At 38.8% G+C, this 8,635-nt stretch overlaps 1 pseudogene; it reads right to left on the bottom strand.

The window, feature by feature from the left end:
- Positions 1–600: 600 nt before the first annotated feature.
- The window catches only part of LOC127454940 (uncharacterized), a 26,084-nt pseudogene continuing 18,049 nt past the window's right edge, over positions 601–8,635 (bottom strand).

The raw sequence follows: 8,635 nt of genomic DNA, 5'->3' as shown, positions 1-8,635 counted from the left end.
CTACTACATACTGCCATCTGTACAAGCTTCTTCAGATCACCCAGCAGCTCATGTTATCTTGAACACCTAGCTTGTTTACAGCTTTCCAAATGTAATTGAGACCATAATAGTGTTAGCTGGTAGTAACATACTCGGCCTTGAAAAGTGAAATCCTCTCAAGTTCTGAACAAGCTGCAGAGTTAAAATTGGGTTTGGATCTCTGAGGAGTGTAGGTAGTTAATAATTATTGGGGTTTGATTTTTCTAACTTCGATCCTAACTTTTACAGGTTTACAAAACAACTGAAAGACTGACCTACTTTAGAAACTGCTCGCTATTTTTCTCTCAAGAAAAGGCAGGCGTTAAAAAAATATTTTAAAATGTCATACAAGTACAAAGGTCAACCTATTTGTTTGAGTAACAGTCATTTAAGTTATTTTTCAAAGTGAGGTTTCATGCGTCCCAGTGCTCAAACTAGTCTTTTTCATTCTGTGTATAAAAGTTTTGAGGACAAGGCCTTGAATACCACAAGTTTCTTTATTTTCAAACATAGGCATTTACATTAAATTAGACACATACTGTTTATAAATTCATACTGTAGAAATGGGTGGCAAAGCATTCAAAAACAAAACAAAACTACAAACCAAAACTCAGCGAGAATTTTAAGGTATGCCATAAAAGTCCAACTTGTTCAGGCACTTGAAATCCAGTCAGTCCAGCTGTATGTTTAGATCTCTGTGTATGTAATGACTCAAAATGTGGTTATTTCTTAATTGGTGGGATGAGTACCACCCCCTCCATTGTGCTGGCCAGTCTCTGTACCTCCACCCTCATATATTCCCTTAATCGCTTCAGCTGCCATTGCAGTACGGCTTCTCTTTCCCTCAACTCGCCCAAAACCCACGATGCCTGGAGCTTCCCAGCTGTCACAGGCAGGCCAGATTCCCTTGTCTGGAACCTGTGAGATGTCTTCGCAGGTTGTGAATCCTGAAGACATGGCAAAAAGCCCCTGGATGTGATTGTGGAGGTGTTTGTGACACGAAGGCCCTCTAAATAGCCTGCAACCTTCTTCTCCACCTCCTTTTTCTGCCTGTCAGAGAGTTGAGAAGCCACTTGATGTCTGCCCTAATGAGAATAAGACAGATGATCTCAACAGAGCAGAATACTGATCAAACATCAAATGGATACTAATATCAAAATGAAAGTTATTGTATTATACTAGAGGATTAAGTAAGCTGGTGTAGAAATGTCAGTGTATATCTCTTGCAACACCATCAATATAAGAAAAAAATTCTGTTTTATTAAAAATAGGTTGGATCTGAAGTTGTACCAGTTAGTCTATGTGTGTATGAGTGTGTATCAGGTCCATCTATCGATGCATCACAGAGACCACCTAATTATCCATCAAACACACCACATTGAATTTTCATACAATGAAGAATAATATATTCAAGAGAAAAAGACTGTTATGATGAAATGACCTAGTTTTTATAAAAATTATTTTAGCTTTATCCTCCCTCTTTATCAGGATATTAAAACACTTTTGATGTCTGCTAGAAGAACCTATTAACAGGTAATAAAACATGGAGGAGTGTTACACAGGCAAGGAACCTTGCCTTGGGAAGAAGTTGGATGATACAGAGAAACCAAAACAAGGAATCAGAGGGAGGGAAAGTGAGGAATTGGGATGGGAAATCAGAGAATTTAAAGATTCTGTTTACAACTCTACTTAACGATTTTTTTAGAACTTGAAGAAGAGAACTAAAGATAATTGATGATTGGTCGCAGCTATATATTTAACAAAAATACTAGACAAAAACAATGCTATTTTTTTGGTATCTTTTTTTGGTAGCTGTCTTAAATGACGCACTATTAGCTCTATGCCATCTAGTGTATGAATATTCAAAGTGTAATATCATCTCAAATGATACTACACGAAAGCATTTGCCATCTTTCAGCTGAAGGAAGTGACGTTTCAAACACATGCAATGTGTTGCTGTGAGCATGGCTAGCTAGCCAACCTAAATCTAACACTTTTCACCTAAGTCACCATAAATTCAAAATGTACTATTCTTATTTTCTTATTGGATGTTGCTGTTCTTATTATAAACTATTTATCCGTGCACGTAATTTATTTGTATTTTTATGGTTTACCCTCTTAATCTTTAATCAAAAAATAATAATTTGCCCCCCTCCCCCCACTTGCAACAACTTCTCTTCTCTGCTGACGTACGTATCGACGTATGGGGGTTGGGCAATAAGGTTGACCAGTAGCCAGATGAGTTTCATCCCCTCATGTCCAGCCTTCTGTCATTCACATGAAACGATCGCAACAATTAGCAAATAACATTGTGATAAGGTGTATTTTATGTTGCTCCCCTCCCCAAACCCTCTTCTCTATCCCCAAACAACCCTGGTTGCGTGCCAGTTGGCTTGAATTTTTAAACTTCTAAGGAGGAGGAATTTTGGAGAATTCACGTTTGCGTTGCGAGGACAAGTGGCTGGAGTTTATTTTGATTTTTTGTGCGGCCAGAGATTTCTTGGGAAGTACAGTTCAAGTGTTCTTAATTCGTTATGCTTAATTGTATTGTGATTAAAAACAAGGATATATTGTTTTTTTACTTGCTTGTTTCTCATTCATCTGTACTGGCACAACGGCTCCTGCCTCATCGTAAGCAAAGACCGTGATGTGCCTTGTGCATTGTGGGCTGGTCATGTAGTAATGTTGCCAGTTAGATAATTGGGTTCTCAACTTTTGAAAAGCGGGCCGGTATTGAGATTGCTTCTCAAGTTTTCCTGGTAAGCGACTCTGACATGAGCAGCAATGAGCAGCCACCAATTCCTGTTTCAGTAGGAAATACGTCAAAACAGCAAATCGAACAGCGCTCATCAAGGCACTTCAGTGCGACTTTAAATAACTTGCATGTTCACACAGCGTGGGGTGATGATAAATAATTGAACTCACATTTGCAAGGGGCTCTTTTTTTTTTTTTTCGCTAGTTTCCACCAGGTAACTCCGCCCCTTCCGCTACACAGGGCAAGCCGTGACTGCTGAGTGCAAGTACTCCCCAACATTTCACCCTTTCGGTTAAAGTAGTACATCATCTGGGTATTTAAGGTACATTTTCGTTCCATTTTCAGTGTGAACACACTACTCACACTACAAAATGACGTAGAATAGTGCTGAAGTATGCAATTGGAAAGCAGCTATAATGGATTTGTTTTCATTAAAGTAACATTGATCATGACAAAACTCAGTTTCGAAAGTGTATCTAACTACACATTATTATATGAAGAACCAGTCAGTAATTAAACTGATTTAAGTCTCTTGAGCCTTAAGGGGTGAAGTGTGTAATTTCTGCACTACTAGTGGCACCAAACGGAACTACAAAAATAAAGTATTTTTTCAAACAACCTTAGCCAACACCCCTTAGATTCATCATGCCTTTTCACTCTCTGATTCCCTATGAACAAACAGGCCATACTAAATAAAAGGTGATAAACCTTTCACGTTGTAATGAACAAGACCACTATAACATATACACACCAGACAGAAAGCATGGCAGAGGAATCGGGTCATCCGATAACATTGCCAGACTGAACAGCAGGTGGGTGAGTGGGGGATCCAGCACATGAGGTATGATGGTTCTTCTTGTAACTAGTAAGGGTAATGACAGCACCATTTCTGACAACTTTGGCGCCCTAGGCGAGATCGCTGTTGTTGACTGGGGAGGTGGCGGTGTGTTAGCGACTTGCGCGCTGATCTCGTTATTTGCGCTCCCATTTGCCAGAGTGATCTCATCATTGAGTGTGTGTGTGTGTGTCCTCCACCTTGTAAATGCGACGCCAGTGCTCACTTTTGTATTACTCCATTCTTTGTCATTTAGCAAGTCTTCGAATTTTTGCTTTAACATCTGTAGATGAAGCTAAATTTCTTTTCCTCTGTACACGTCTGCTATGGATGTTCATATTCCCCTGGCTGAACAGCTAGTTTAAGTAGTCACGCCCCAAACTCATGAATGGCTTACTTATATTGTTGTCAATGAATAATAAACTGGGATGGTAGAAAGTATTCTGACATAAAAAAATAAAAAAAAATGAACTGACAGATCATTACCTGTGAAGTAAGTGTGAGAGTGGACTGTTCTATTCTTCTGACCCTCAGTTCTGTCTGAAGCCTCAGCAACATCTTGTCAAGCCGTCTGACTGCTCTCCTGGCCTTGTCGCCATGGGGTCACCTCAGAGTGACAACCTGCTCCCCTGGTGGGCAATCGGCTTGCTTTACCTCGCATGTGTCAGCAAGAGAGCTGTCAATCACACTGTCCTGCACAGAGACAATGGCATGAGTGCAACAGGTCTTGAATAGATTCACAACTTAATTACTAAAGAGCCAACAGAAGACATTATTTGCAGTGTGTGCTCATTTAAAACCAAAACACGCATGCTTTGTACAAAGACTTTATTTGTTCGTCAACATGCATTAAGTTTTTTTTTTCAGGTTTCTCTTTAAAAATCAATCACCTTATTGCACAATGATAACGATTCAACTAGATCTTTACATTTTCTAAAATGCGAGTGGTGTTTGCACATGCAAAACTTGCAGCCACAATGCCAGGATGTTGTGGGTGGTTTTTAGTTTGTTGCTACGTGGTTGCTAAAGTGCTCTGAGTGGTTGGTAGTAAGTTGCTAGCTGGTCGCAAGGATGTTCATAGTGGTTGCTACAGCTCCTTAAAATACAGCCCTAACTAGGGCTTTCTTAACTTAAGGGGTTTGTTGCAGCTGGGCACAGTAAGTACAAGTAATTGTAACAGGAATGCCTGCCTCACAATACACACCTAAGGGGCCACTGAGACCGAACATGTTCTTGTGCTAAAAAAAAGCTGCAAAATGAATGCAAATGTTGAAGCATGAAGTTCTTTTTAACTTGACAGTGTCTAAAAAAAACCGAGGCATTCATGTGTCAAAAAAAAAAAAAAAAGACGTGGCACAATGGTTAAAAACGCACAAATGCAATTATGCATTTGGTGTGAACAGCCCCCAATAATATTTTATTGTCATAAAAGTTCTGCTACAGCATTTTGTATCACTTCATAATAACTCAGTGAAAGTGTTGTTGATCCAGTTTTCCAAAGCCAGAGAAAAGAAAATCAATGCTTAAAGAAACTGTGCTAATCAACATTGGCTCGAACAATAGCTGAAGCTTAAGAGGTGCTTTCATCTATCTTGTGTGGACAGTGACAAGACAATCCTGTCCAAATAGCTCATATGTTTGGCTTTCATCAAAGACAATAGATTTCCCACTGACATGGCAGAGCTGCTGTTTGATTTCCATTCCCCTACTTCCTGTTCTTTGGACTGGGGAATATTTGTCAGTGTTTTAAAAGTGTGCATTTAATTTCTCTCTAAAAGGGCTCTGAAAATTGAATCTACAGGGTTTAATGTATATTAGAAATGTGCTCCCTTTTGAAGAAATTCAATATGATAGAGGTTATTGTTAGACACCCTTATCTTTATTTGTAAATTATCTACATCCTTCTGTTGAGACCAATGTTGGTAGCAGATAATGGCATATCTTATCCCCCCCCCCCCAATTTTTCATAAATACTAAACAGTTATCTAAGTAACTCTGTATTGCACATTAGTAAATTAGTGTTTTGAAGCCACGAGAGTCCCTGTAATGTATTGACTCGAGTGGCTCATTAGTTTTATAAAATGCCGGCAACAGCAATATGATAAAAAACACCAATGTTCCATAAACAGATCCATTTATCATTAATAATAATCGGAATAATCAATTCTTCCATCGAGTAATATAATTCATTATCTATGTGGTTGCCAAACAACATAGAAAAGGCTTTAAACACAGCTCATCCAATCAGAAGGAAGTTGGAACTATTCATTTTATAAATACAGTTTCAGATAGATGCTTTAGTGTTAATGTTGTGTTAAAACAGACAAAACAGTATAGATTTATAACATTAGCCATCATATCGGTTCCCAGCCATAAAATTTAAATAATTATAGGCATACCTAATTATTCTAATGACTTATTCAATGAAAATAAAACAATGTGCATTGTCAGAACTTTGTTTTGATTGTGTCTTGCAACCACTTTAAGGACAACATAAAAGAACAGTAGTAAAAAAATATATATATTTTTTTCAATATGATGTTCTGGAAGTAGAAAAACACAAGCTCTACTTTATTTGTTTGACTCAAAGAGACCCATGAACTCACTGCTCTTACTGAATAGCAGTTAAAACATCCCCTTTAAACTTCAATATGCATATACTCACAGTGAAAAATGAAGCCCCTGCCAAGAGCTCAGGATCCACTCCTGCTAGCCGGAGACTTCTTTACAACTTCATTTCAACTTGGCAATGTGCCAGCGTGAGTTAGGCCTCTTGTCTGCCCTATTCAGAGGCTTGCAGTGCCAGTGCATCACTGTGAGTGACAACTCAAAGCTGGGCAAGGTTACCGTGGGCAAAGCGGCAGTATGGCTCCCAAACAACAGCTGGGGTTATATGCATATTAGATTTAAAGTCATTGGTAAGTTTTCAGACAGGAGAATATGTCTGGTAAGCTAATTTGTTTGCGTTTAAACTCAATAGCTGTGTGCGAATTCCCAAACTTTGCAACCTTACTCGTCCTTACTCTTCAGCCATTATCAAGTATGTTTCTGAGGGTATGTACTGTAGGTGTGTAGTACAACCTTCCTGGGCATACTACAGTCGCAAGAAAAAAGTATGTGAACCCTTTGGAATTACCTGCATTTATGTATAAATTTGTCTTGAAATCTTTTTTGATCTTCATCAAAGTTACAATAATGAACAAACACAATCTGTTTTAACTAATAACACACAAATTATTGTATTGTTCTTGTACATACTGAATATATAATTCAAATATTCACAGTGAAGGTTGAAAAAAGTATATGAACCCCTAGGCTAATGATGTCAACAAAAGTTACTAAGAGTCAGGAGTTGGCAAACCTGGCATCCAATTAATGAAACTAGATTGGAGGTGTGGGTTAGAGCTACTCTGACTTATAAAACCACATTTTGAGTTTGCTATTCACAAGAAGCATCTGCTGATGTGGACCATGCGTCGCAAAGAAAAAAAAAAAGAGAACTCAGAAGACCTACGATCAAGCTGGAAAGGGTTACAAAGTTATCTCGAAGAGCTTAGATATTCATCTGTCCACAGTTAGACAAATTTTCTATAAATTAAGACGATTTAGTACTGTGGCTACTCTCCCTAGATGTGGCCGTCTAGCTAAGATGACTCAAAGGGCACACCGCAGAATGCTCAGTGGGGTAAAAAAGAACCATAGAGTGACAGCTAAAGACTTGAAGGAATCATTGGAACTGGTTAACATCTCTGTTCATGAGTCTACTATATGGAAAACATTAAACAGGCATGGTGTCCATGGCAGGACACAATGAAGGAAGCCGCTGCTTTCCAACAAATCATTGCTACATGCCTGAAGTTTGCCAAAGACCACCTTCAAACTCCACAATGCTAATGTTTTGTGGACTGATGAAACTAAGGTTGAATTGTTTGGGAAGAACACTACGTATGGCGTAAAAAGGACACTGCATATCAACATGAAAACATCATCCCTATGGTGAAGTGCATCATGATTTGGGGCTGCTTTGCTGCTTTAGGGCCTGGACCGCTTGCCATCATAGAGGGAAAAATTAATTCCCAAGTTTTTTTTAAGATATCCTACAGGATAATGTCAGGGTGAATGTCAGCTGAAGCTCAGCAGACACTGGGTGATGCAGCAGGACAATGACCCTAAACATCGAAGTAAATCCACTACAGAATGGCTTAAAAAAAGAAAGTCCAACTTTTGGAGTGGCCCAGTCAGAGCCCATAACTTAACACAATAGAGATGCTGTGGAATGACCTCAAGAAAGCCGTTCACACCAGACATCCCAAGTATATGGAGCTGAAGCAGTTCTGTAAGGAAGAATGGTCCAAAAATCCTTCTGAACGTTGTGCAGGTCTAATCTGCAGCTACCGGAAACACTTGGTTGACGTTACTGCTGCCAAAGGAGGATCGACCAGTTAAATCCAAGGGTTCACTTACTTTCTCCACAAGACTGTGAATGTTTAATGGGATGTGTTCAATAAAGACATGAAAGATTATAATTGTTTGTGTGTTGTTAGCACATTGTGTTTGCCTATACTTGTTACTTTGATGAAGATGAGATCACATTTAATGTCCAATTAATACAGAAAACCAGCTAATTCCAAAGGGTTCACATACTTTTTCTTGTCACTGTACATATGGGAACATGGGCATTGTTGTCCTTTGATCCATATGTTTTTGGACCGATGATGTACTAACAACAGCCTTGAAAATACTTTACTCAGGAATTGTATCATTTAAGAAATTTGATGACGAGGAACAACTTTCTTGGTACCTACAGCACATACACTTGAAAAGAGCCACCTGACTGCTGGTTCTTTTTTAAATTCAGCATTTTGAATTTGAATGTCCATCAATCACATGGCAAAAAGCAGCGTGCCCACTGGTCGCACACTTCATAATCTCAGTGGATACAGCACACATTATTCAGGTCTTTTCCACCTACTGTTTCACTAATACTGAGTAATGGAACATCCTAATAATTTGGCTTACTGATTTT

Source organism: Myxocyprinus asiaticus, chromosome 17, assembly GCF_019703515.2.
Source record: "Myxocyprinus asiaticus isolate MX2 ecotype Aquarium Trade chromosome 17, UBuf_Myxa_2, whole genome shotgun sequence".
Classification (NCBI taxonomy): Eukaryota; Metazoa; Chordata; class Actinopteri; order Cypriniformes; family Catostomidae; genus Myxocyprinus; species Myxocyprinus asiaticus.
Note: the sequence above shows the minus strand (reverse complement) of the source record. Positions and strands in the feature narration are given on the sequence as shown.